This window comes from Anas acuta, chromosome 3, assembly GCF_963932015.1.
Source record: "Anas acuta chromosome 3, bAnaAcu1.1, whole genome shotgun sequence".
NCBI classification, from domain to species: domain Eukaryota; kingdom Metazoa; phylum Chordata; class Aves; order Anseriformes; family Anatidae; genus Anas; species Anas acuta.
The window spans coordinates 113,104,562-113,131,718 of NC_088981.1; the positions used below are offsets into that span (position 1 = coordinate 113,104,562).

The 27,157-nt window shown below is 42.3% G+C and overlaps 1 protein-coding gene across 3 annotated transcripts in view; it reads right to left on the reverse strand.

Moving 5' to 3' along the window:
- RCAN2 (regulator of calcineurin 2) overlaps window positions 1-27,157 on the reverse strand; it is an 81,415-nt gene that overhangs the window by 41,375 nt on the left and 12,883 nt on the right. The gene's annotated exons all lie outside the window — the stretch shown is intronic.

The following is a 27,157-nucleotide window of genomic DNA, read 5'->3' on the forward strand; positions in this document are numbered from 1 at the left end:
TAGAGAACATCTCGTCCCACCAGCAGAAGCCATCAGCATCCTGCAAATGTGACCCCATTACTTATAGACACAAGTTGCACCCTGACTCATCTTCGGGAAGATCAGAGGCATGTCTGACTGTGACTCGGAAGTCAACAGCCCTTCAAAGAACAGAACAAGAAAATGTCCCCTGAAATGAGGATGTCACATTAAGCAACCCTTGTACCACTGTCCTTAGAGTTACTTCTTCCCAAATGTAACAGTTGAGCAGGAAACGCACCAAGTAAGGCTTGTTTAGACCCAATAACCCAGTGTGTCTCGTTGTGTTTTGTCGGTTCATTTTTTACATCAGAAAGAGATGTATCAAGAAATAAAAGTCCCAAGTTTGTACATATTTTAAAGTCGATCTTTACCCGGAGCTGCAACATCGCTTTTCCTCTCATTTTTCATGCTCGCCATCCATAAATCACTTTTAATTGTTGCTGTCCTAGAGATGACATTTATGGCTAGGTCAGATTTACAGGCAGAATTAAAACCTTTAACTATTGCAGGCCCATCAGACTGCAGCAAACACAGGCCATGCACTCAGCTTGCTGGGCAGCCGACACAAACCTAGCAGCAGCAGCACCACGGAGCTTACTCGGCTTCACTGGCGGATATTGCAGCTTGCACCACGCTTTGGGATGATGCCCATGCTTTGCTGCTGATCTTTAAACTTGACTCTGATCTTTAAACTAGCTCAGGTGGGGCTGCAGGCTACGAAATTCAAAACAAAGAGACCTGGGGAAAAGGCCTCAAGTTCTTTGCACCAAGAGGGTGGTTGGGACATCTGGAAGCAGAAGGTGCACACCAGGCTCAAGCTGCCCAGCTTCCTGCCTTGCTCTTTCACCAGCACCAGAAGTTGGGGAAGCACAGGGACCTGCAGGTTAGTTAACAAAAGAACAACTTCTGCTGAGAAATTGGCTCTTTACCCTGGGAGCTGGCAGTAAATTTGGATGCTGATACAGCAAAGCTGACATCCATTATCAGAACTTTCCCAAGTTCGGTTCAATTACTTGGCCATTTTTTAACTTGCACTTACAGTAGCACCGTCAGCAGCAATCACAAAGGAAGATCCAAAACCAGGCTAGAAACTTATCCCTGCACTAAAGATTTTACAAACTGGGAATATACAGGTCAACAGAAATAGATAGGACAGCACAAGGCAGCAAATGAACGAATAGGGTTCAACTGTTTTCTACACCAGTCACTTGTTTTTTTTTCCCCCCCACAAACCACAGTAAAAGATTTTTAGCAAAGAATTTGAAGTTACCATTCCTGTGTGTGTTTGGAAGAACTTTTATGCACATATTTGAATATCACATATATGAGATAACACAGAAAAAAAAAAAAAAAAAGCCTACAGATGCCTGACTGAAGTTCTAAGTAGGCAGCAATGGAAAAATCATGTCATCAGAAAGCTGAAAAGTTCCTAAGTGGTTTTCAAAGAGCTGGAAGGAAGCACTGCAAGCAAAGATGAGTCATGGGTATCTGAGCCTAGCAAGAGTTTTAGCAGCATGGACCAACAGAAGACAAAAACTGCAACAAACTCTGCAAAGGAAAATATATCAGGAATGAGACAACACCGAGAGGCGGCCCAAGCCTGGTCTCACAGCAGCAAGGGGGAAAGGATTGCCCAGCCCAGAGCCAGGCTGGACAGATAATCCTTTAACAATTTCATTTTTTCATTTTTTAAATCTGTCGTCTCTCAATTTCAATCGCCTGTCTGCTTAATCTTGTGAGTGCTGGGACGCGGGGTGCACACTGACCTGTTCCACTTCACGCTTGTCCTCGTGCTTCTGCTTCTCATCTCCTTTCAAACCAGAATCACTGCAGCTTTCCCACTCCATCCCAGTAAAGAAACCCTTTGCAATTATTTTAGTTTCCTCTTGCCTACTCCTACGCATAACCCATCTTTTTCCCTTAAAGCCCCTTCCAGCTCATGGGGACATTTTCGCAAGCTCCTGACAGACATCCCAGTTGGGTTCACTTTGAGAAACCAGAGATCACCTTGTAGAACTCCACAGTGTGCTTCAGTACTTCAGCTTAGGTCTCCCAGTAGATATTATATTCTACGTCACTACTCACTTCTCACTTTAAATCAAGATAAAATCCTACCTGAGATTTTTTAGGGCACTCTGCAACTCTTCAGAGCTTCACCTTTTGTTAATAAACGTTATTTGACTTTTCATTTTACATTGTCAGGTTAATATTGACTGCTTCCTCCGGATCAGGAGACTTGTTCTTCATCGAACTGAAATAAGATTCTTTCATTTACCTACAAGAAATTCTGATCTCTGGCTACAGATGGTCTTGCTAAATTCAATTTACCAAACTCCCAGGAAAACTAAAAGCATATCTCATGCCTGACTTAAAGCAGTCTATTTAATAAACACTGATCAAGACAGAAGGCGTGCACTTCAGCATGCTTGAACCTACTCCATCAGCAGGTTCTCCAGATCAAAGACTGCTACAGGTCACCACCTCTGCCCTACTGCTGGTGCAGGGAAGCCCCTCTCTTGCTGGCCAGAGGATTTTGGGATCACATACACCCCTTAAAACCCAAGTGCCCTGCAACAGGAGCCAAGGTGCAGGAAGCAGAAGAGCAGTCCAGACATCGGTGAGCTGAGCCATTGCCAATGGGAGCAGCATTCTGTTAGCATTCAGCAGGAGTGCATCTCCACTCTCTCGCTGCCCCCTACCCCTTTTATACTGGGCTTAAGACCCCAAGCAGTAATTGTGAGGATGGAGAACAAGCAGAGCACTTGGAACAACAGTCGTGCGGAAGTTTTTTTGATTTATTTAATGTTTTGACCATAACAACAATTGTGCATGGAATTAAACGGGCACCGTGCGTGAATAATTCAGGGGAACATTTCAGAGTGAGGTTAAGAGCAACCCAGACCTACTTGCACATCTAAGCTGAGCACTGACATACAAAGCTTTTAGTTACTTGTGCAGCCACCAAACAGGCCCTGGAACCCAGGACAATCCTGATTAAATGTCACTCAGGCTGATACTCATTCTTCACAAGAACCAGCATCAGCCACTAACAGCACTGAGCTCTGATGATTAACGCTTGATGATCAAGTCTCATACTTGAATCAGCAATCCCCTGCAAAAAGGCAAAATTCCCCAAATCAGAAGGAAAGTAAGTCGTGTTTTCAGCCAGTGCAGTGCCTGGGACTGTACAGCCCTGCCCTACAACCTTTACTCCTCTGTGTGTAGCTTTTGTTTTCCTACAGTGTTCCCACAGACATAGCTCCAGCTCAGACGATGCACACAAACAGGACCATGATTTAGGCTTTCCAAGCTCAGCTGTCAAGTTGTTAAAACAATTGCAGAAAATCTTGACCCCCTTTTGCAAGCAGACCATTACTGATTTAGCCTTAGGGAAACTTCCCTGTGTGTGGACCTCATGGTAACAGCAGCCACATTAGAACAAAAAATATCAGCTAAATTCAGGAGCCAAAGTGACATTTTTTGCTCCCAAGCTAAAGCTTGTGCTCATTACTACTACGAATAGTAGGATTATTTCCGTAGCAGCTCTGCTCACGGGTGCCTACCATGCTGTTTATGGCGCTACACAAAGGCAGGACAATAAAAAGAAACCCCACATCGATGCCCCATTGGTGTTTGAATGGCACCCTATAAATAGATTCACATTGTCTGTCTCAAACGTTTTTAACAACGTCCATCTCCATCGATCTTCTGCAGCCTACTACAAAAGTCAAAAGCATTTAAACCAAGCTCCCTCATATACACGTAGTTACGAACAGACATTCACAAATAGAATCCTAGCTCTTTGAGACAAAAATAGAAGGTAAACGGGTAAAGATTAGTAAGAGGTCCAGAGGAACGCACCAGGAACACAGCAGACCAGTGGGACCGGGCACCAAGGGAAGGATTCTTCCTCACCTGTAGCTATGCCTGAATTTACGCTCGGTGTGTAGCCGAGGGTGAGAGGCTGGCACTTCAGGACACGATGCAGAAAGAGGTGTCTGAAGTTAAGGGAGATGTGAAAGCCGTTCAGATAACACAATGATGCTCAGAAAACCACACTAAGTGAATTCACTGCTAGCTAGAAATAACAAAATTCCCACTCTTAATTCCCCAAACAGAACGGCCATCAAACGTTACACCGCTGGTTACTCAGTTATGCCTCTTTTTATAACACCGTGAGAATTTAAACTCTTGAAATAAACCCTTCTAAACAGATGAAAACCCCCTAGATTCCATTAATATCCATTAATGGATTTCTCCACGAGCAGTCAATAGCTGCAACCACAATGTATTTTGCCTGAGGAACCTATCTGCATGGGAATACTCGGTCCCAGGTTCTCAACTGCTGCCAAAATTTCATGAATTTCCAGAGGCTAGAAAGGGCTTATGTGAATACAGAAATACAGAAGTTAAAAATACAGCATGTAGAACTTCTTTGAATTCCTCAAAGGTACTAGAGCATCTATACATCAAATAAAGTATCTTTTGGGGTAGAAATTTTAACTGTTATTTATGATAAATAAGAATCATCTAGGTTGGAAAAGACCTTCAGGATCACCAAGTCCAACCACCAACCTGACCTTCTGAGTCCCATCACTAACCCATGTCCCTAAGCACCAGGTCCATGTCTCAAATACCTCCAGGGACTCCACCACCTCCCTGGGCAGCCTGTTCTGATGCCTGGCCACCTTCTCCAGAAATAAATTCTTCCTGATATCGAACCCAAACCTCCTCTGGCACAACCTGAGGCCATTTCCTCGCATCTTATCACTTGTCACCTGAGAAAGGAGACCAACATCCTCCTCACTGCAGCCTCCTCAGGTAGCTGTAGAGAGCCAGGAGGTCTCCCCTCAGCCTCCTCTTCTCCAGAGTGACCAACCTCCACTCCTCAGCTGCTCCTCATATGTCTTGTTTTCCAGTCCCTTCACCAGCTTCTCTGCACTTTCCAGCAACTCAAAATCCTTCTTGCAGTGAGGGGCTCAAAACCGAACACCATACTCAGGGTGTGATTCCACGGCTACAAGACCACTGATTTTCCAAGAGGAGTTTCAACCCCAAGCTAAAGTTCCTAAAAATTCTGAATTAAGAACAACTGTGAGCGAGAAAACAGACTCAAAGTCACTTCCGCTTATAGCAAACATTCATTCCTATTGTTTGAAGATTTTTAAAGGTGCAGAATTTTGGCCAGAAAAAGCGAGAAACTGAAAGTTTAATTAAACTTAGAGTAACCCTAAATCAATACATTTCCCATAAATACATTAACGGTAAAGTTTGGAAAATCCTTTAGATGAACCGTGCCTTGGCTGCCCTCGACATTTGGAAAGGAAACTTTTCTCTAAGTAATGTTTTGTTTTTCTGTCAGTAATAAATTTTTGCCGCTCAAGCTTAGAGGTCTCATTGTCTGAGAATCCGAGAGTCAGAAAATAAGACAAATCATAAACATTATGGAATATTTCTCCTCCTTTGGTAACTATCAAGCCACTCAGAGCACCACATATGATCATGTAAAAATACTTCAGCATCTGAGCAAAAGAGTGTGTCACTTAGCCAAGATCGTTTTGCTGTCTCATTTGGGAACACACAAGTTTTAGCTCTGAGTCAGAATTGTTCAATTACTTTTCATGTTGCAGTATCATTCATAGCCCTCAGCTTCCAAATATAGGGGCGGGGGAAGGAAATCGGGGCACGTAACCATTTTCAGCAGAATGAAGAAAAACCCTTCCCTGGGCCTGATCCGCATAGGATGATGGTTCTGGTGCTCCTAGACTAAGATGGGAGCAAGACTCCAAGGAGATGGATTCAGCTCCTGATAGCACTACTAAGTGACCTTGGACAAAACATGCAAGAAAACACATTCAGAAGAGCTCAGCCCTCTTGTATTTTATTTGGATTTTAAGTGTAAGCTGTGAAGGGCATGCTCCATTACCAGGCATTTAATAGATGATGCAGTTTGGGAGAGGCCTGAAAAGCTCCTGCCTAAAAAATGTGATTTACTGTCATCCGAAAACTCAGTTAAAGGTTTCAAAATGCATTTTAGAATCATTTCCATTTACCCTTCCTTGTCTCCGACCAGCAAGGGTATTTAACATGGCTGTATGTTTTTCTTGTCATTTGAGATGCTTCATCACAGCCAAATGCCCTTGAAAGAAGAGCCCGGAATACCAATGCTCGCAGCTGTGAGAGCCCAACCTTATCTCCGAAGCGCAGCGCTGCACAGGACACGCAGGTGAGAGATTTAATGGCTGTGCTGCGAGAGAACGGCGCTTCCTGCCAAGCCAGCAAAAGCAGTCCAGCTTGAAGGAAAAAAACAAACTGTCAAACAGCATGCGGTCAGACAGCAAATAATGAAGCAATGAATAATAGATTTCTTCGGTAATTGCTATTTTCTCCTGATATTATAGGGTGGAAGTGGGCATTTATTTCGCTGAAACACTTTCTTAAAGCAGATAGCCCCTTCTGTGAAATTCCCTCACCCAACAGAAGGATAAAATAGCCGAAAATAACCCTGAAGTGTCAGTAATTAAAATCTACCCTGTATGACTCTTCGCTCTTTCCTTCATTAAAGAGAGAATACACTGTCTTCCATTTTGATAAATTACGTTCCCTGCTACTGTTTATTGATTTACATTTGTATGATGACTGGAAATTAGACAGTATGGGATGCAAATTGGAGTATAAAGCTTCTCCAAGGTCTCTACAATGAAATTTAAAATCCCCGCTAAGGAAACTTTCTCCAGCAGTATATAGCATATGAGTAATTCCCAAATAACAGTGAACTTGTAATTTATTCATAAAATGGCTTTGTCTGAGTCCCTCCCCACCAGGCTGATCTCATGATTTCACAATGAGAAGTGGGACCGTGATGACCCCTGTAAGAGCCTGCATCCTATGTGAGGGTATGAAAAGTCAGAATCAGTTTCCCCCCTTTTCCTCTCCCTAAAAGGACAGACATTTTTCCCCAACTAGAACAGGACGTGAGGAATAGTCCCCCTTTGACCCAGCCCAAGAAAATACCAAAAACAGTTTTCCAGTCTTCTGACTTGCACTCTTGGTTTACTTAATATTTCAGTAATTTTTAAGCTCTGTTTTTGAAGATGCCTAGTTAAGACAGTTCTAAATCACTTTGTCACTCTGTATTTTGGTTCCCTCCAAAAAAAAACGGCATTATGATGTGTTTTCAAGATTAAACTGGCAATAATTAAATAGTGGGTACATTAAAAAACACGAGCAAGTGACACAAAACTGATCTTACTTCAAAGTAGCAGAAGTCTCACTAGAATAACCCACTCCTCTCCATCCTATGCCCTTTGAAGTTTACTGTGAAACATGAATTTGAGATTGTGTTTGTTTGGAGGTCACTTATTTGTTCTACAAATTTTCTCTCCGTGAGCATAAAAACAAGCAGGACTTACTATAGAAAGGCAGGTCAGTTATTTACTGAAAAGACAAAAAAGTGTAAGTATTAATTTGCAATTTTATATCTTAGTGTCTATACGTTACAGCCATAAGCTGAGTTACAGTCAGAATTTCAAACTCATCATCCCAGCTTAAGACGGGCAAGCAAACTTCTACTTCACTTGAGACATCACCAATTATATTTCCACTTCTTCAGGCCACAGAGATAAAACCAGGCCCAAATACTCCAGTACGTAGCAAGAGGCATCTTGGATGTAACAGTGGCCCTCAAAGGAATTGAGAACTGCTTTGCATCCATGGCACTGTTTTCATGAACTTGAAGAGATTCATGCTCCAAAAGGCACATAAACAGAGGAAGGATAGAAGGTCACAACTCTTTAAATTAGCTCTTAAAGGACTGCTAAAAAGTATTCTGGCACTGGGCGATATCAAATAATAGCAACCACTTTTCATGGAAAGGACATACTCAGCAGCTAATGTGGATTTATTCCCACTCTAAATTACTAAGTGCATCTCACGCGTGTTTATGTTTCTAAGAAATAAGGAAGTAGTTGAAGAGTCATGAGCCAAGAGACATTCCTCGGAGAATGAATTAGAACTCGAACAAAAAATAATTTCTTATCTTTTGGACAGAGCAGCCGAAAGAGCTGTATATTCCCAGTTCAGTCGATGTTCTTTTAGCAACTTAAAATATTATTGTAATGTCTGGTTGCTATTTACAAAATATTTTATATACACCAAAGAATGCAGCCAAACTTCTGAAGGGGTATGTAGCAGGCCATATACAGCAAGAAGATTTTAAAAAGAACACAAACTCCCCTGCAATACAATCCCTATACCAAGATGCAGTCTGCTGCATGGCAGAGGGCTTCCCCATAGGAGCCGGGCTTATGAGAAGGTTACTGAAGTCTTCAAGGCATCAAATCCACTCAGGAGCGATGGGCTTAGTGTAAGGATTTGCAGATAGAAGATTTAAAGAGCATCTTGCTAGCCACTGAAAGACAGTCCCAGCAGCCTACCACCTCGCTGTGAGCCAGGAAGCTCCAGGAAATGGGACAAGGCACAGCCACTGTCCTACACCAAGCCCAGCTCAGCAGCATCACCACCCAGTGGGGACCAGAAGACACTCGCTGATAAAGCTCATTCTGACATAAAGATGGGAACAAAGCAGGGACTGTAAAGATATGAAAGAGAAGGTGGATGATGGACAGAAAAAAAAAGATTATATTAAGTTCTACATACACGTGAGGCTAATTACAAAACTGTAAAATAACGTTCAAATAAATCCCTACTAAATATCTCTTGGTATTTGGAAAACACGTCGATAGCAAAAGCCCTTCTGGAAGGCAGAGCATTTATCAAATGTGAAATAACACCACAAAGAATCTTCAAGGCCTTGACTGGTTTGAAGATTTCATTTATTTAAATTGTCATTTTAAGACCTGGAAAAATGCTGTATTTTAAATGGCCTGCTAATCCACCCCCCAGTCCCGAGCCTTTGACTTTTCCTCTAAAGCCTTTGAACCATTCCCAAGCTGTAACTGCTGCGTTTCAATTTACTAAATGAATTCTTTACTTTATTAACATTAATAGGAATAATTATTTTCACTGATTTATTTATCACTACGCAAATTCCTGGAAGTAAAAAAAACATTCATGCAAGCTTAATGTACAAAATCTTCTTCTTGGTTGCTTTGTCTCTAATAGATGTATTGACTCCTTTGTTCAATAGGAAATAATAATTTTATAAATCACAAAAATGTGTCACATTTAGGTGCTGCACTTGGTGCTGTACAGACCCTGTGCTGGTTTTTGACCCCTCAAGGAGCCCAGAAGGACTTACGGATACAGAGATACCCACAGACTGAAACTTGTGGAGGATCAGAACTGAACTGCAGGGGATGCTGATGTCTTGAAGACATAATCAGGTCTGAAAAAAGTTAGCACAGAGAGAACTCACTGACCCAAAGCACAATCTTTGTGTTACATCCTTCTTGACTTGTGAGCAGCCCTCCACACCTGCTCTCCACAACAGTAACTTGCAGTGCAGGTCGCTGGCATCCTGAAGGAAGGCTGGTGCATACTTCTGAGCAATGTCATAATCTTTTTTTCCCTTTTTTTTCCTGCTATCAGATCTAGGAATCTTCTCATTAAGTCTCTCAGTGACTTCATAATCCCTTCTGATGCATCTGTTTGCCTTAGTAATCATTGCATTCAGCTCAATCTGCTAAGCAGTTAGGTTTTTAGCCCTGCCACTAGTACTTGGAAATTGCTCCAAATCCAAATGCTGTTAGTCAGAAACTAATTTTCAGACAAACTTGAGGCCAATCTTTCTTTTTTCTTTTCCTCTTGAATTTATAAACAGCAACCAAACACTTGCCAGACTTTGTTTCTGCTGCATAAAAATGAGCCAAACTCTCCCACATGATATCAATGCAAAAAAAGTCATTTACAACAAATGATTTAAAAGCAGCTTGGTAACTTCTATACGACACGCGCATCCTATAGGTCACATTCTAGCTCACATTAAAGCTCTTGAACCACATGGCTTGTTAGCTTCTCACAGACAGACACCATAATCTGTGACTCGATGTGCTGTTATCTGCAGCCTGGCTGTGTTAGCTAACAGAACGCTGTGGAGGTGCTTACATGAATAAAAAGTGCTCTGCAGCCCATATAGCTTTAAATTTAATTGTAAGAATGGAATTGGATGTGTGACAGAGATTTCGGTTTTAAAAATGGCAGAGAAAAGAAAACCAAACCCAAGCTCCTTTCTTCCCACTATCACAAGCACTTTGTCATTCGTGACTGTGCAGAACTTGCTGCAGCAAGAGAGACACTGAAAACTGCTTGGCTGGGGGAAGGAAAAATTAGTAATTTATACACACACACACACACACACATATATATACATGAATATGAGCCTCTTCCACTGCTTGTTTTGCAGCATAAACTTTTCTTACAACTTGCCTCATATTACTTCTGAAATCTCATTATTTCATAGAATGGTTTGGGCTGGAAGGGACCTTAAAGCCCTTTCAGTTCCAGCCCCCTGCCATGGCAGGGACACCTCCCACCAGCCCAGGCTGCCCAAATCCCATCCAGCCTGGCCTTGGGCACTGCCAGGGATGGGGCATCCACAGCTCCTCAGGGCAATCTGACTGCTTTTTTGTTTTAGTGCATTATTTACAAGTTGTAATAAAACCCCAATCTTTTACCTCAAATCAAGGGCAACGGGTGAATTTAGGTCAACATCTAGTTTGATGAGTCCAAGTTTGTCACAAAGCCATTATGCCATATGACTGGGCAAGAATAAAAAGTGTTTGTTTGTTGTTTTTTTTTGTTTGTTTGTTTGTTTTGTTTTTGTTTTTTAATATCGGCACAATTGTGGTAGGCAAGAACAAGCCTACAAAACTTCAAGATATTTCTAGAACAGATTTTGAAAGAAGAGAACATTGCAATACACATACTTCAAACTTTCACTGACGTTTTAGCAACTGGCTCTTTCTTTTTCTTTAAAGCAAACCTTTAACGGAATTTGTCCAGCATGCCTTATATCACATATATAAACATGCAATAAATCACCTGATATAGAACGGGACAGCAAATCATTTGGTAATACAGTGCAGATGGGATAAGTATAGGGACCACCAGGTGCAGATGATGGCACCAAAAAAAAAGGACTTAGAAAGTACCAGAATGGAAGAGAACTATTAATAGTGCTTCCATTGAATGGGATTATTACTATTAATAGTGCTTCTATTTAATGGGATTTTTACAGTGATTTTATCTAGAATGCTAATGGAGATTCACACGCAAACCATGACAACCCACGCAGCAGACACACATTCATGGAACTGCCAGTGGCTTAATGGTAGAGGTGTCTTCAAAGCAAAGGAAGATGAAAATGAGGATTACAAGTTCATCACAGACTGGCAGTGCTGGGAAGGTAATGTAATTAGTGTTTGCAAAGAGTCAGTGCTTCAGCAGCAGAATTCTTCCAGGTAAAGAGAGGAAAAAGTATTTTGTACTGTATTTTTCTCTCTTCCAAGAGAGAATTCGTAACTTGGCTTCACAGTGAGTAAATTTTAAAGAAGAGAGCTAAATAATGCTGGTGGTGGCACAGCAAATGAAGACCCACCTGCCATGAAATGACAAACTCTGGGATGTCTATGGGAACACTAACAGGACTGCACTGGTACTGTGGTTGGAGAAAAGGGCAAGGTTAATCTGAAAGAGCAAAAGGGGTGGCAAATCTTGAATGGAGAGATGAAACAGCAGTGTGAATACGTCAAGGTGGCAGTGCTAGGGGGAGAAGCTTGAGCACACTCCCATTCCATGCCATTCTGTATCATCAGAAACATCAGAATCAGGGGCACCACGATTCATAAGGAAGAAGCCTAACAGCAATTTTTGATGATGAAAAAGGATGAAAACCATAAAAATTGAGCTCATGGTCAGCTCTGCTAAGCGACTGCAGTGGCCACTACCTTGCTTTCAGCCACAGAGATGGAGGCGAAGAACTGTTCTCAAAGCTGAAGTTTGCTGAGCACAGATAAAACATGATGGATTGTCTAGGTCTGTCACCTGGAATCAGGACAACGATATTGTGACATATTCAGCATAAAAGAACAAAAAAGACGTCAGAAACGGCGCAGGAATTCATTTCCAGTCACTCAAATTTTACATTGTCAGCAAAGCAGACATAAATGAAAGTCCATTAAAACAGGCCAACTGGATTCAGGGAGCCAGATACCAAGTGGGAAGCTGATTCTGTCAGTAGCATAAAAGCTGGAGTTGAAGTCAGGTAAAAAAAGGAAACGTTCCAAGACAACTGAAAGAGGCTTCCTACCACAAGAGGCAACAAAGGGCAGAGCAACAATGGATGATGTCTCATCAGTAAATTGGGAATACAGTGTCGAATCCAAGTCTAACAGGAGCTCATTAATAACCTAAACTAAGAACACAATGGAAGCTATTTTATTTCCACAGAGTCTGATTTTAATTTGGGTAAAAACTTCAAGAAGTGCCAGTCGAGAAAGTGCCCAAATCTGTACAATAAAACGATTCTAATGACTGTTAAATTGGTACAAGCAGCCAATCGTTTTAAATTAATTGGTCTACAGTGATTAATTTACGTGGGTGCAAACAGGCTGTGGTAGGGTAGATCTTGAGAGTTTTAATCCTCCTTCTGTTCTCATGCCTATGCAGGAATTACAACCATGCCACACAACCAAAACATAACAGGAGGCACGGACTGGCAACCAGAAGGCTGATGCTAGCACACCAACACTCGTGTTTAAAGTACTGAGTCTACCAAAAATATTCTACTTCACACAGAGCTTTTTTTTTTTTTTTTTTAAGGAATTCTTTATAAGACAGTCTTAAGCTGTAATTTTTTATTATTTTTCATTATTATTATTGAAAGGGGAGAAGGATGAATAAGAATCACAGAAGATTTGCAGGGAGAAGGCAGCTCTGGAGATCACCCAATCCAACTCCCTGCTCTGTGCAGGTTCAAACCACAGCTGGCTGCTTAGTCCTATGCTCAGCCAAGCTTCAGATATTTCCAAGCTGCAGATTCCACAGCCTCTGGGGAACCTGTGGCAGCATTTCACCACCTCACAGTAAAGACTTTTTTTTTCTTATGCTTAAAGGGAATTTCTTATTCCAATTTGTCTACTGCTGCTTGTCCTTTCAGCGGACACCACCAAGAAGAGTCGCCTGGCTGCTTCTTCGCTTCTCCCACAAACCAGTTGGTTATTTACACACACTGGTAAGATCCTCCTGAACCTTCTCTTCTCTGGGTTAAGCAACCAGCTCTCTCGCCTTCTCCTTACACAGGGTTCACGTCCCTTAACCACCTCCATGGCCCTTTACAGGACTCTGCAGCGTGTCCACGTCTCTCTCATCTTGGGGAGCCCCAAACTGGACGCAGCACCCTGCTGGGTCTCACCAGGACGAGCAGAGGGGAAGGGCCACCTCCCTCAACCTGGCCTAATGCTGCTCAGAATGTCTTTGACTTTCTTCACCACCAGGAGGTCTGGGGGCTTACGTTCACTTTGGTGTCCACCAGGACTTAACGTCATTTCTGGCAAGCTGCTCCCCAGGCAGTCAGCCCGTACCGCTGCAGGGGGCTGTTTATCATCTTCCCATTCATACACAGATACAAAAAAAGCAGTTCTTCACACTCAGTTTATGTGAATATACAGAGTTAATTCCTTCTACACACAGTAAATCAGTTGTGAAATACCACCTGGAAAGGGAAGTTTATAATTAAACGTTTGCTGAACATTCACTGAAAAGTTAAAGATGTATAAATATGAAATAACATCAGCAAGATCACTTAAGATGTAACAGAAGCATACGAGTCATATCTACGCTAAAAAAAAATAAAAAAAGAATTCCTGGCATCACTAGTATTTATTATTTGTTTCATTCTTGTTTATCCCTGTGGAGTCTAGTACATTGTATTAGGTTCATTGTTGTTCATTGTATGAAAAACAGTCATATTCCCAAAGAGCTTAACATTCAGATAAGGAAAGTTTCATCGTGTGAAACAATGAACCAATCGTAAAATAAAAAAATAATAATAAAAAAAAGACGTTGGCTTGGCATTTTAACTTTCTAGCTGATAACTTATCAGAAAGTTTTTGTCTGGGTAAGACTTCCATTTATTATGCTAAAAGGGCATCAGCTTCTAAAAGCTTCTTGAAGCAGAACGCTGGAGAAGCGTCATTCAGTATGACTCCAGGAACCAAACCTAGTTCCCAGTAGAGAATTAAAAGAGCAAAAAATACTTTTCTCCAATTAACTGCATCTCATATATCAACTGCAAAAAAGACAGAAGTTACTATAAAGAATGTACATCCTTCTTTGTGAAGGAGGAAATGCTCTCATGTAGGAAGCGGTGCCATGTCAACTGATTCGTGATAACCCTGATTGAAGTTCAGTTGTTTTTTGTTTTGTTTTATTCCTCCTGGGCCCATGTATGAATAAGTTTATCAAACATGTTTCTCTACAGCATCTGTGAATATATCCCCAAATGTATGCTCATCTCAATGTCTTTTATGTTCCTCTGCTCTAGGGTTCAATAAGTATGCAATGGAGGGAATTAGAAATGGCAGAACTTACCACCTTCTGGTATAGGTAAGTACAATTCAATGATCACATCATCAGGCAGAGAGAAATAAGACCTATTTGCAAGCCTTGAAAAAATTTCTGTATGTTTATATTCAATATATTCAAGCTACTGATGTAATTCAACTATTTCAGGATGCATGGAACACCCCCCAAGCCACTCCCCAAATAAAATGCAATACTTTACAAGTAATATAACTCTAAGTCGGAAGCAGGAGATGCAAAGAATCAAAACTAGAATTTTATTAAGTTATTTCAAACAAAACCCAGTCTCCTTACCACGTCTGGTCTCTGAAGAACAGAAATACTCAATCTTCCCATTTTGTTCCAAACACACGGTAAATTTAAATAAATCATTTACCACTGCCTATTTTAGCTGATCCCATTTATCTAAGCCAGGCTGTTACTTTAACCATCTTATGCAGTACCTTGCTTTCCAAGTAATCCTACATACTTCAGAAAGACTGTGAAATAAGACAACAGACATGCACAAATGTGGATCTGACTCCAATTGTCTTAATGCAACAATATTTCCTTCCACCACTCTGTGTTTAAAAAAAGAAAAAAAATATAATAAAAAAGCAACATTCATGGGCTATCTGTAATAGCAAGGTACGTTAAATGTCTTAAATAATCCCCACGATGCATTTACCCTAACAACATCCCTGGCACACTAGGCAGGAGCCCTCTGATACACAGATGAAGCAAGCAGCCAGGATAGAAAGATAAACCTGTGAAGCTAGGTCTCAAGCCCCAAACAGGTCTGTAATTGCACATTTGTGTTTCCTCTCCACCACGTGGACTCCAAACTATCCACTAAGGATTTTCTACTTAATATGTATCCAAGATAATTTAGGTAGAAATACCCTTGTATCAGCTGGTATGAAGAACCAAACTCACACAACTGGTTGAATATGATATACAGTTTGAACTACTGGCATATTTCAAGTTGAGAATTTAAAGTACCTGCACGAAGGAAAAAGCTCCCAAGCTTCCTTTCCAAGCTTTTCAAAAGGTCCTTATCTCCACCTTCTGGTGAGTCTATTTAGACAGACCAGGGATTCCAGCAGTGAAAGGGAAAACACATCCTGAAAGTGAAAAAAGAGCTCACATTCATTCTATCAATGTTGGGAAACAGGAAGTTTCCCCTCACAAAAATAAGCTATTGTATTTTTTCCTAGGCTGCACAGAACTCACTGCTTATTTATGTATTGGGTTTGTGTGGTGAGGTTTTGGTAGTGGGGGACTGCAGGCACAGCCTCTATGAGAAGAATCCAGCAGCTGCCCTGTGTTAGATAATGGCCCTGCCGCTGGCCAGAGAGCAATGCTGTTTGCATCTCTGGGAGAGCAGGGTTAAGAAAGGGAAAAAACCTGCTGCATAATGGCAGCTGGGAGAGAAGAGAAGCAGCCCTGCAGCCCCCAGGTGAGTGCAGCAGGAGGGCAGGAGGTGCTCCAGGCATGCAGCAGTTCCCCTGAGGCCTGTGGAGAGGCCCCTGGTGGAGCAGGCTGTCCCCCTGCAGCCCATGGGTCCCACATGGAGCAGATCTCCACGCTGCGGCCCGTGGAGGAGTCCCCGGTGGAGCAGGTGGATGTGGCCTGGAGGAGGCTGCGGCCCATGGAGAGCCCCCGCAGGAGCAGGCCCCGGGTCCCCTGTCCTTATCTCAACCCTTGAGCCCTTTCCATTGTATTTTCTCCCCCTTTCTCTTCAAGGAAGGGCAATGAGAGTAGTTGTGGTGAAGCTTGGCTGCCCAGCAGGGTAAAACCACTACCCCACAGGAACATGAAGTGCAAGCTTCACAGAGAGCCTGAAGCTACCCCAGCAGTACAGCCATGTTCCTGGGCACATAAGCAACAGCAATTTAATGTTGCAGACTCAAGGGGGGCAGAGGGTTGACATGCTTTCTTGGAAATCACATGCTCCTTATTGACACCTTTAGGAGCACACGAGGATAGCAAAGCAACGTGTCCAGGAATAAGTTTTGCCTTTGTTCCGAGTAATTTCTGTATCTGAGGTCTTTTATATTTATGTATTTTTATTCAGCACCACTGCTAAGGGCCAGGTTCTAAAACCTTCCAGCACAAGCCAGGCATCATCCACCTTTTCTGAAGGAATCCACTAGCACATACCAGCCATTCATTTCTGGTTAGAAGAACAAGATTTATTTAAGCCCTGGAAAGCTGTTAACTCCAGAAAGAACATCATCGACCCACTATTAAGTGCTTGTTTAAAAATTCTCAAACTTCTACATCCAGCTCACTGCCATCAGTAGAGCAGAGAAGCCATTTCATCAAAAGTTAGCTGTCACAGTAGGAGACCCATAAAGTCTTGAGCAAATATGAAAATGTGAAGAACATACACACAGAGATGAAACACTGGATATTTAAAAACGCATTAGGATTCTGAGCTCAGCAGACAATTAAGAAGTATTAAAAGCTATTTATTAATATAAAGCACTAAGAAGCAATCGGTTTCCCGCAGTGCTTATATCAATACTTGCTTTTTGGAAGACTGCCTTCAGCACTGCAGAGCACTTAAATTCCAGTTGTATAAAATGTGCTGTTCAAACCCTGCAGACGATTCCTACTCAGCTTTTGCTCAGCAGCTCCAGCTCAGCTGCAATGTCCAAGCTGGCAGTGATTTTATTCAAGTAGGAGCAACTGTACAAACTGAAATTTCCTGCAAGTTTGATGGATGCTCAGAACTTGAGCTATCATGGTAACTTGCACAAAGAGGCTTTAGAAAATAAATGTAATTTTCCTAGATGCATGTTTTAGTTAAAGATAAGGTAATTTGAAAAGTAGGTCCTACAGTATGAAATAACAATGTGCATGCAGCAGCAACCCATGAGAAGTGAGGCTGCTGTCTAGAGGAAAGCAAACAGCAAGAGGAGAAAAGCAAAGGTAAAGGAACCGTGTGACTTCCCACTTCAGATGTTTTCTCTAACCTTTCTGACCAAGCATGCAAGCATCTATCCCTAGTACTTAGAAGGATGCTAGGATGAGATATCAATGGACACCATTTTGGGGTTAAAGGCTTCCAGAAGTTTTGCTTTTGTCCTTTAAGGAAGGAGAAAACTCTGATGTATAAATGTTTTGGTAGATGTAGAGAAAGATGGTAGGAAATACAGAGGTCCTGATAGCGTCATTCCAAGGTTTTCAAATATTATATTATCCCAATTATTATCCCAATTATTATCCCAAAATATTGTCCCATATAAGACATGGGACAATTAAAAATATTATCTCAAATATTATCCCAACACCCATTTTTAATTACCTGTGCTTCAAGTTCAATGCGTTGCTGCCCACTCGCTGCATGTGGGTGCAGCCACTAATAAATCACCTTTACCACATCATCTCTGGCACTGATGGCCATCAAGATTCAAGTTGTACCCCTCACATCAGGACCTGCCTTTGCAGTCCGTATTCAGCTCTTCCAAGAGTCTCTGGAGCAAACCTCTTTTACTTTAGGGGCTCGTAAGGAAAGTGCACTCAGGCTTTGATCTTGCACAACCCTTTAAAAGGCGTCCGTTCGCCTCTATTAGGCATTTCTAGAATGATTGCCCCTATTTCACATGCAGTACTTCCACGAGTAACCAGCTAAACCCCAGCCATATGTTCAAGCATGTGATCCCAAGATATCACATGAGAAATCTCAACTAATCCAGCAGGCTTAAGCTGGTATCAGGACACCAGAGCTACTTCCACAAGAAGCAAATTAAGCGGTGCCAAGGCTCATTCCCAATTCCTCCCAACCGTCAGGGAGAAAAAGAGCAGAGTTGCTCCTGGAGGAGGGTGAGCTGGAAGCAGACGGTGACCGCAGCACGGGCAGTGTCCTCAGGGACTGGGGCCCAATCCTGCAGGATGGGCTGGGCACAGCATCCAGCCCCAGCAAGCAATGGGAAAAGGCCTGGAGCTACCCAGGGAGTCAGGAGCAGCAGGAGATGCTCCACAGAGAGAACAGGAAAGGCTGCAACAGAAGTCCAAGACTACAGCGTAGGTCTGAGGATAGGACTTGAGACATAAAAGAACCCACATCATTGCTCAGGCTGGGAACGAAGGCCCCATCCTGACCTCAAACACAGCTCCTGGACCAATAAGCACAAAGTGAGGCAGGTCTCAGTAACAGAACCCTACCCTATTAACTGACATATGAATTGTTTCAAAGAAAGCTTACTCTTACCTTCTGAAACAGCTATGGAGAGTGATCCCTGGGCCTCTGCAGACTCCCAGGCCATCCCTGGAAGTTGTAAGGGACAGTACTATTTGTCCCCAGCCAAAAGCACGTCACAGACCATTTTAACAATTCAGTTGAAAAGATTATCTCACATTACAGCGCTGGAAGCTGTGCCAGAACGTTATTTGATTTACAGCAGCAACACAGCCTAGGACTACAGCATTAGATATTGCACTTTCGTGCTTATTAGGATCAAATTCCTTCTTGGTAAAGACTTACTGACATTCACTTGAGCAACCCAAAGTAATACATCAATTTAGACTTTAAAGAAAACTATGACAAGGAAGACAGAACAGATTTTCCCCTTTAGAACTGATCTAATGAATATGCCATAAACTACTCCAGTGTCTAGTTAAATTGTACTTGTCAAGTTTGCCCCTTCTCTCCATTTTATTACTAAATCAGATATAGCCAGCTATTTACACAGCTTTACCTTGTAGCACTGCTGCTATTTTTCCCTTGAAAAATAGAATCTGTTTTACCAGGTTTACAAGCAAGCACAATAAATAATTTCACTGTTTCACTTCCTAGCTATACACAGGAAATTACAGATGAAATCTAGCGAGTGGAGTAAGGAAACAGTTCAGAAATATGCGAAAAAGTTGATAAGCAAGATAAAAAAGGTGCACAGCTAGAAGCTGAGCTCAGATAACGAACCGCAATGCACTGCAAAATTTGAATCTCCATTAACCAGGAGGAACACACTGCAAAAGAACCATGATGATAATAAAAAATTACCCTGTAAAGTAATTTTCAAAGGCTGAAACGTATTTAGGGTGAACACTGCCATTTGTATTGCACAAAACCAGCAAGGATTAAAACATATTTTGTATTTGATACTCAAGTAGCAAGGTATTTAATCCTCTATGCCTTAAACTAGCCTGTGGTATCTTTATTTTTACCTTCCCTCCTTTGCAGAGCTGAAGAGCCATGCGGTACAAGCAGGAGACAGCAGATGGCACCCCTGGCACTCCGTCAGAGCAGAGCACACATCTGCTGATGTCCTTCAGCTCTCACAGCACTAAGCATTCATAGACAGCTTTTTTTGTTTGTTTTTGTTTTGCTTTGGTTTTGCCCCAGTCAGATTTTCCTTTATACCATATGAATAATCTTAATTTATAACTATGTAGATTAACTGCGCTATCAAGGTGAATGGCTGCAAGTAGAGATCAGAAGGAAGAAGTGCAACAGTGCCTTTCACATTCATAATATTCATCCTGAATTCCATAATTTTGGTGTTTCTTGTTTTTTAGGCACAATGGGCCTGTGTGAAAATCCTACGTTCAAATCTTCTCCCCTAACCTTATTCCACATGCCTAAGATACGACTGCAAAAAGAAAAGAACAGCATAAATGACATTCAGGTGCACCACAAAGTTGAAAAGAAAAGGTATTAACCAGAATCTGAAGTTTTACCTAAAAAAAAAAAAAATCAGTGTCATGGGATACCAAAGCAACCCATGTTTTAGAGGCCTGGGGGTAACAGCAGTCTATATGCTACAACAAAGTAGATAAAGGATAGCTGAAGGTCCTTCAAAAGCAAAATAAGTAGGGAGGGCAGTAGCTGCTAATAGAGTGGAAGGAAAAGCAAAGTAGCTACTAAATACTTCAAGGAGATCAGCCTAGCCAGAAACTGCATACTGCTTATTTGCAGTACATATAAGCAGCAGAAAATCCCACAACAGTCACTCTCCTCACATGATGTTCAGCTTAGGAGGAATTCTGAGGCTCCAGTGGCTGCTGATGTCTGTGTTCAGCCTGTGCTCCCTGTCAGATACACTGCCAGAAAGTAGCTGTGCTCTGTTCTTCATGGAGAAATGCTTCTCATTCCACGTGCAGATCTGTGCAAGAGTCTGCTAGGGGGGAGGAATGGGCTGGAACATACAGGAATATTCTGGGAATGGAAGTTTCGCAGGAAAATCTCATTTTGTACTACATTCAGTAAAGGTACTGGTAAGGAATCTCCGGCTGAAGTTTCCCACAAGTACCAGATAAGGATTTGATTCTCAGACCTGAATTAGATGCATCCAAGGCAGACAAACAGTTTGCACAAGCTATTTTAAACGGTTGCTTTCATTGCCACTGTGTGTCAATCACATCGTTCTGTTTGGAACAGCCAGACTGTAGTGCAGTAAGATTTTAAACAGATCATCTGAACTGTGCTTCAGGGGCAGTTACCTCCACAAAAACTTCTCAGCTTGAACACATACACAGGACTCAGCGCATCGGTTATATTTAAGTCATAAAACAGCAAGGGGTCAGAAAAAAGAACACTCAGTTATAAAACTGCAAGAGTGATAGATTAAGACCATCAGTAATTGATATAACCATTTCTTTGGGAAAGACTTATGAGAAGCTCTAAGCTTTATTTAAATTATTTGAAACTGAAATAAGCTAAAGGAAGAGAGATCTCCCTCCTCAGAAACACTCATATAATTATCCATGGTACGTGTTTCTCCCTCTAACTGCAAGAGGAGCAGGAGCAATGAGAGTCCTTGTATCAGAAGCAGCTACACCACAGCACACACAGCAGGTAGAGCAGGCACTACGTTTAAGCAATACCTGAAGTAAACTGGCTGTAGTAACAAGGAAGATTTGTAAGAGATAAGGGGATTTACAGGAGACAAGAATAAGGACAGCAGAACATTGCTCCGGTGATGTATTTCCGCTGTTTCTGTCATCAGCAGCAGACATTAAAGGAATTTGGAACTGTCCATGACCAAAGCCTTTAAGTCAGATGGTGAGAAGCAGCCACTCACGTTTATTTGGAGCAACTGGATCACTAGTGGGTATGAATGGGCCCCCAGAACGGGTCTGGAAGTTACTTACATGAGCATGTATCACTGTGATCCAAATTTTCTCTTTGCTTGTTAAGCACAGGTTCTTAGGAGAATGCACCTGAAAGCTTTGTAAAGGAAAGAAAGTGAATATAGCCAGTGCCTAAAGAAAGCAACACTTGCTGGAGTACATTAAGTGCATTTGAAATGACACTGAAGCTAGCCTCAGGACAAGTGCCTGCGCTCTGGCAAGGCTCTCAATTTGTGTATGAAGTCCCATGAACGGGAAAACCAAACAAAAATCACATTTGTTTCCAAACAGGCAGAAGCCTGATGCAGATAGCCCTACGGCATGATGTAACACTATTTAAACCATGTGAAATACCACTAAAGTTGATGTGAAAGGAACAGGTAGCTGAGCCTCTGAGCAAGCTGACTGCATTTCAGTCATGGATACTACAGGGACACACCATCAGTGTTTCAAAGACTCATGAAGAATGAAGACAGAAAGGACACGTATTGCCTGACACCATGGCACACACAACTCTGGTCCCAAATTAAATGCCTTAGAAGCAGGGCCAACTCCCATTCAGAAAGGGGCTTGCACTTTACTTCCTCAGCATCTTCTGAGGTTTATTGGTTTTGTTCTTCCCTCAAAAGCCACTCAAAAGGCAGGAGAAACTATCAGACTTCTCCATAACATTACTTACAAGAACATTAAATGCAAAAATTCTAAATGATCGCGTGAAGCGGTCTGACAATCTCTATGCTTTTTAGGCTAATTGCAAAGTCAATTAAGAAACAACACATACCCCGAGTCGAATCCACCCTGCTGCTATGTAATAGATGCCTTCATTACTCTATTGCCAGGGATATCGTAATTTCTTTTTCCCATCCTACTGTCATCTAAACTTCCAACTCATTAGTCTCTATTGCATGGAAAAGGTTTTTCTCATCCCTCAGAGACGTACACGTTGCAGCTACCACATCTGCAACGCCTCTGCTTCTGTATTAAGTTTCAAAGCCCACTACAGAAGTCACGTAATCCAGGCAGGATAAAGTGTCTATAAAATGCAATCAAATTATAGCAAATGAACCAATGTCGTTAAAAGTGATCACCTTAAAGCAAGACAATAAAAAAAGTGCAAGATGCTTCATTTTTAACACCACTCATGCACTCATACTGCACAGGAAACTGAGAAGTGGAACAAAATCCTCAGCTGACAGGACGGTGCAGCTTATCAGCGGATCTGTTACAGTTCACACTGCCTGAGGATCTGATCTGAGAAGAGCCACAGAGAAATCCCCGCACTAAGGCAGCGAACACTCTAACTTCCAGCAACCTGAAAGAAACATGAAGTGATCTGGCACAGGAGACACATTTTGAAATGCACAGAAGTAATTGAGCATTCCTTTCACCTTGATTCAACTCGGAATTTGATCTCTCACCTCTCTGCTCTGATCTGTTGTGAAATTTGTCTTTGAAATTTGTCTCAGGCAACACTGCAGTCTGAAAGCTGCTGGCTCTCTTCTGCACCTTGCATTACCCGAATTCACCTTCTAGAATCTCTCTAATTTTTCAAGACTACGTTCCCTTTCAGGCATGTTTTTTTTTCAACCCCTGTTAAGCATTATTTGATTTATTAAACAACCTCTGGTGCGGTGTTCTTAACATTTATTTTGTATGAAACATTTGAGAAATTCCCTTAAGTAACCAGTAATTAGAATTGTAAATTTACTATTTTGAATGTGATTAAGCCAGAACATAGCTTCTTTGAATGCAATATCTTCATGCATTGGTAATAAAGGCTGACCTTCATTTAAAAGCCTTTTCCTTGGGCCAGAAAACTGATATCCGAACTTGTGGATGGATTAGACCCTCTGATGGCATTAAAATAAGGAACAGCTGCTGCCCTAACCACATTAGGGTGGCTTTACTGCACTTTTTGATTACTATCAGCTAGATAAACAGGTTTTTGTTGACTTTAAAATGACAGTTTTCTAGAGGGAGAGAGGCAAAATTGCTTTTTTATTATTATTATCATCAGGCATCAGTGGTTAGGACCTGGTTAGTGGGACAAACCAAGGAGTTTACTATAAACTACAGCAAGGCAGCTTTTTCCTTGAAAGACGCAGCTCTTGCTTGCATCAGTAGATACCAGAAAAGTTGACTCGGTTCTTTACCACGCATTGTGCCAACACGAGTTTCAACTAGATGCAAGGATGTTTCTGTGGAAGTTATTGCTGTTTTACTGCACCAAGTGCAGCTTGGCATCCAGCTTCCTAGCTTTACAAGAAACATGCTGCACCTCAGAAAGAAAAAAAAATAGGAGTAAAACTGGTCAAGAATAGCACCAGTTATATAATATATCAAACCCTCTCAAACCTGGCAAATATGAAATAACATAAAAATCACATGGAGAGATTGCTCCTAAGTTTTCTTGCTCTTGATCCCAGGAAGCAACGCATCCTGCTATAATCCTGGGGAAAAGAGACTGAATTCCATGTACACACGACATCTCAGATGTTTTTGCACGGGATAATCAGAAGGAATAAAAAACCTACACGAAAACCTTCTCTGTCAGCCGACGTCCTTGGCTGAACTCCCGTCCTGGCCAGTGCTGGCAGCAGGGTAAGAGGAAGGCACACTGGCCTCGCTGCTCCAGGCCAGACCCTGGCTTCCTCAGAGATCAAAAGGCATCTGAGTGCAGGAATTTAGTTCAACCTATTAGAGGAGACAGACAACTGCAGAGTGGAATCTTAATCTACATTTGTTCGGTGTTTTGGGATGTCTGGATCAGACCTACCCATGGTTTATCCTATAGTGTCCATCGTGTGAGTGAAAGGGGTAGTTAAAATGGGAACAATTCTTTACTGCCTTACAGATGAGACCTTGCAACTCCCCGTGGCTCTCACAGCCCCATGTTTTCTCATGACACAACAGCAGGTCCTCCTAACCCTTAGCATGAATTTACCAACGGCTACCTGAACGTGTCTCATTATCCTCTAAAATATTCAGAATTTTTATTAATATTATTATTATTAAAAAGTCCCATGAATGGTCCTTTCCCATGAAAGATTTCCCACCCACCCCCCTGGTTTCTTGAGATAACCCTCTAGGCTGCAGGGTAGAGCATGACCACAAAAAGCTGATACTAGAAGAATTTTTCCATAGCTGCTTTTAAGGAGAAAAGTACGTTTCCAAATTTAAAAAGCAGACAGCAGCCGCCATATTACGTGCTCTGGAAAGAACATTAATCAGTTTATTTTAGTGATTTACAAACAACCAGTATAGCTAGATGCTTTGAAACACTGCTCCAGATTTCAACAGCAGCAAATAGGGTCCTACCTTCGGCCCACTTGGGCTGGTGCCAGGCACGTTCTCCCATTGAAGCAAGGGCATTTCTGCTCCCAGGCACCCTGAGCACAGATGGGAAAATAACCCCAAGCACGAGCTGAATTGCTCGACAGCATCCACATTACAGGCATTTTGGGTCCAGAAATACTCACGGCTTGTATTTTATTCGTTTATTTTTAATAGAACATTTCTGGGAGTAGGAATTAAACATTCATTGAATTGGGGAATATTTGGAGCTTGCTAATTCCTGGATGTCAACGGAATAGTTTTGGCCAAATATACCTTCTGCTGCCATGAGAAGAACAGAGCACATGCCCAGATTCAGCCTGACCACGCTGCTGTACCCTGGCAGTCTCAGTGTGGCCTTCGTGCTTCTTTGAGGGCTACCAAATCAGGAAGCTGATGCAGTGCTCCAGAAAAACAGAAGTGCTGAAGCCTATATGAGGAGACCCACCTGAGAGGGAAGGAAGTGGAAGGAATGCCCAAACCAGACCAGGCTGATGACTCCTTACAGTTCCATTAGAAATTCTGCAGATCCCTTCAAAGGCTGGTGTCAGACCCTATATACGTGTATAAATATGTAAGAGCTCCTTTAGTACCTTCAGCAAGTTGTCTTATGAACAGCAATAACAGCAGCTTTAAATAACATCCTTATAAATAAACGTGAAAATACTGAATAAGCAAGGCATGCTGATCAGAGCAATTAATTCATTTTCTTCCCCCGAATTAGAATGAACATGTCTTAGATCCCCAAATGCCAACTTCCCTGCTGCCCTTTCTCTGGTAAAACCTCAGCTCCTTGCTCTTGCTGTGGTTCTGTGGCCCTAGGGGGTACAGGACAGCTTTGGGATCTTAGCAGCAGTCCAGTTCAGATGGTTCATAGGGCAGAGAACGTCCACCCCCACATCAGCTGAGCTTCCCGACAGCACTTGCTACTGAGCTGAGAGTAAAGCACAGAAACAAGAGGTGCACCCAGGAGCTGTTACACCAGGATCCCCTTCCAACAGTCACTAACTGACTAAAAGGTCCAGCAGCTGCACCCCAAAAAGTTAACCAAGGAAGATTTACAAATGACAAACACCGATTCAGTCACACTGAGGAAAGAACTTTTATCATGGGGCTGAATGATTGAAGACTGTCACTCCAGCACATAAATTAGGTGGGACCTCAGCTGCAGAACAAAAAAGCTCGTAGATCTTGTTAGCTGAAATACCGTAACGCAGCTATGGATCACAGATGAAGGATTTGAGATGAATTAGGTGAATTATACACTGTAAGCGACAAATGCCACTGGAATTGAGTTGTTTCATTCTGCACACTTCCCAGAGCAAGAGCAGCACCCCACAGGTACTCCAAGGTACTTTCAATGCACTGGGTTTGGGTGGCAAGGGCCTGGTAGCGGTGGGCTGCAGGGGTGGTCTCTGTGAGCAGAGCCCAGCAGCTGCCCCATGTCAGATTCAATGTGGCTCCAAGAGGGACCCATCGATCACAGCTTCTGTGATCACATCAGAAAAAGAAAAAATTGCTCTTAGATATCTGCAAACCACCTGCTAGAGAAGAGAGGAAGACACGATTCCTAGAGGGCAGCTCTGAGTCAGGAAGGACACTGCTTCTGCAGCCTTTCGGTGCAGGCTGTATTTATTTTTATTATTACTGGGTGCACGTATAGTGTATGTTAAAGAGTTGGTTTTTTTGGTTTTTTTTTTTTCAACAGAATGACAGGGAGTAACACGCGTCCCCTGTCCAAAGCAGGACAAAATGAAGTCAAGATTCCACAGCACAAGCCCCAGCCTGCATCAAGTGGCAGCTTCTGATAACACTATCGTATCAGCAGACAGCCACCTTAAAAGGTAGGAAAACTGAAAGTAAAACAAAGCAACAGCAAGTGTACCAGGAAGGCAGGACAAAGGCTGCATTCCATTCCAGCCTTGGAGCGATGACTTTATCTTGCTAGGGTGACTTTCCACTGGGGCCAGGCTGAACACTAATGTTAGAATAAAAAGAAGCGTGCCACCCTCCAAATATAATGATGACTCAACACCTAGAGGCTTCAGTGATGTAATATGGCCAAAGAGGTTCTGACTTCACAAGCTAGATTTTAAAAGCGAAGGCCAGAGGAGCAGGTCTCCCCCTGCAGAAACAAAGCCTGCCTCCGACAGCATCATCCCAAATTAGCCTGCAGGAAGAGGGAACCAAAGAAACATCTCAC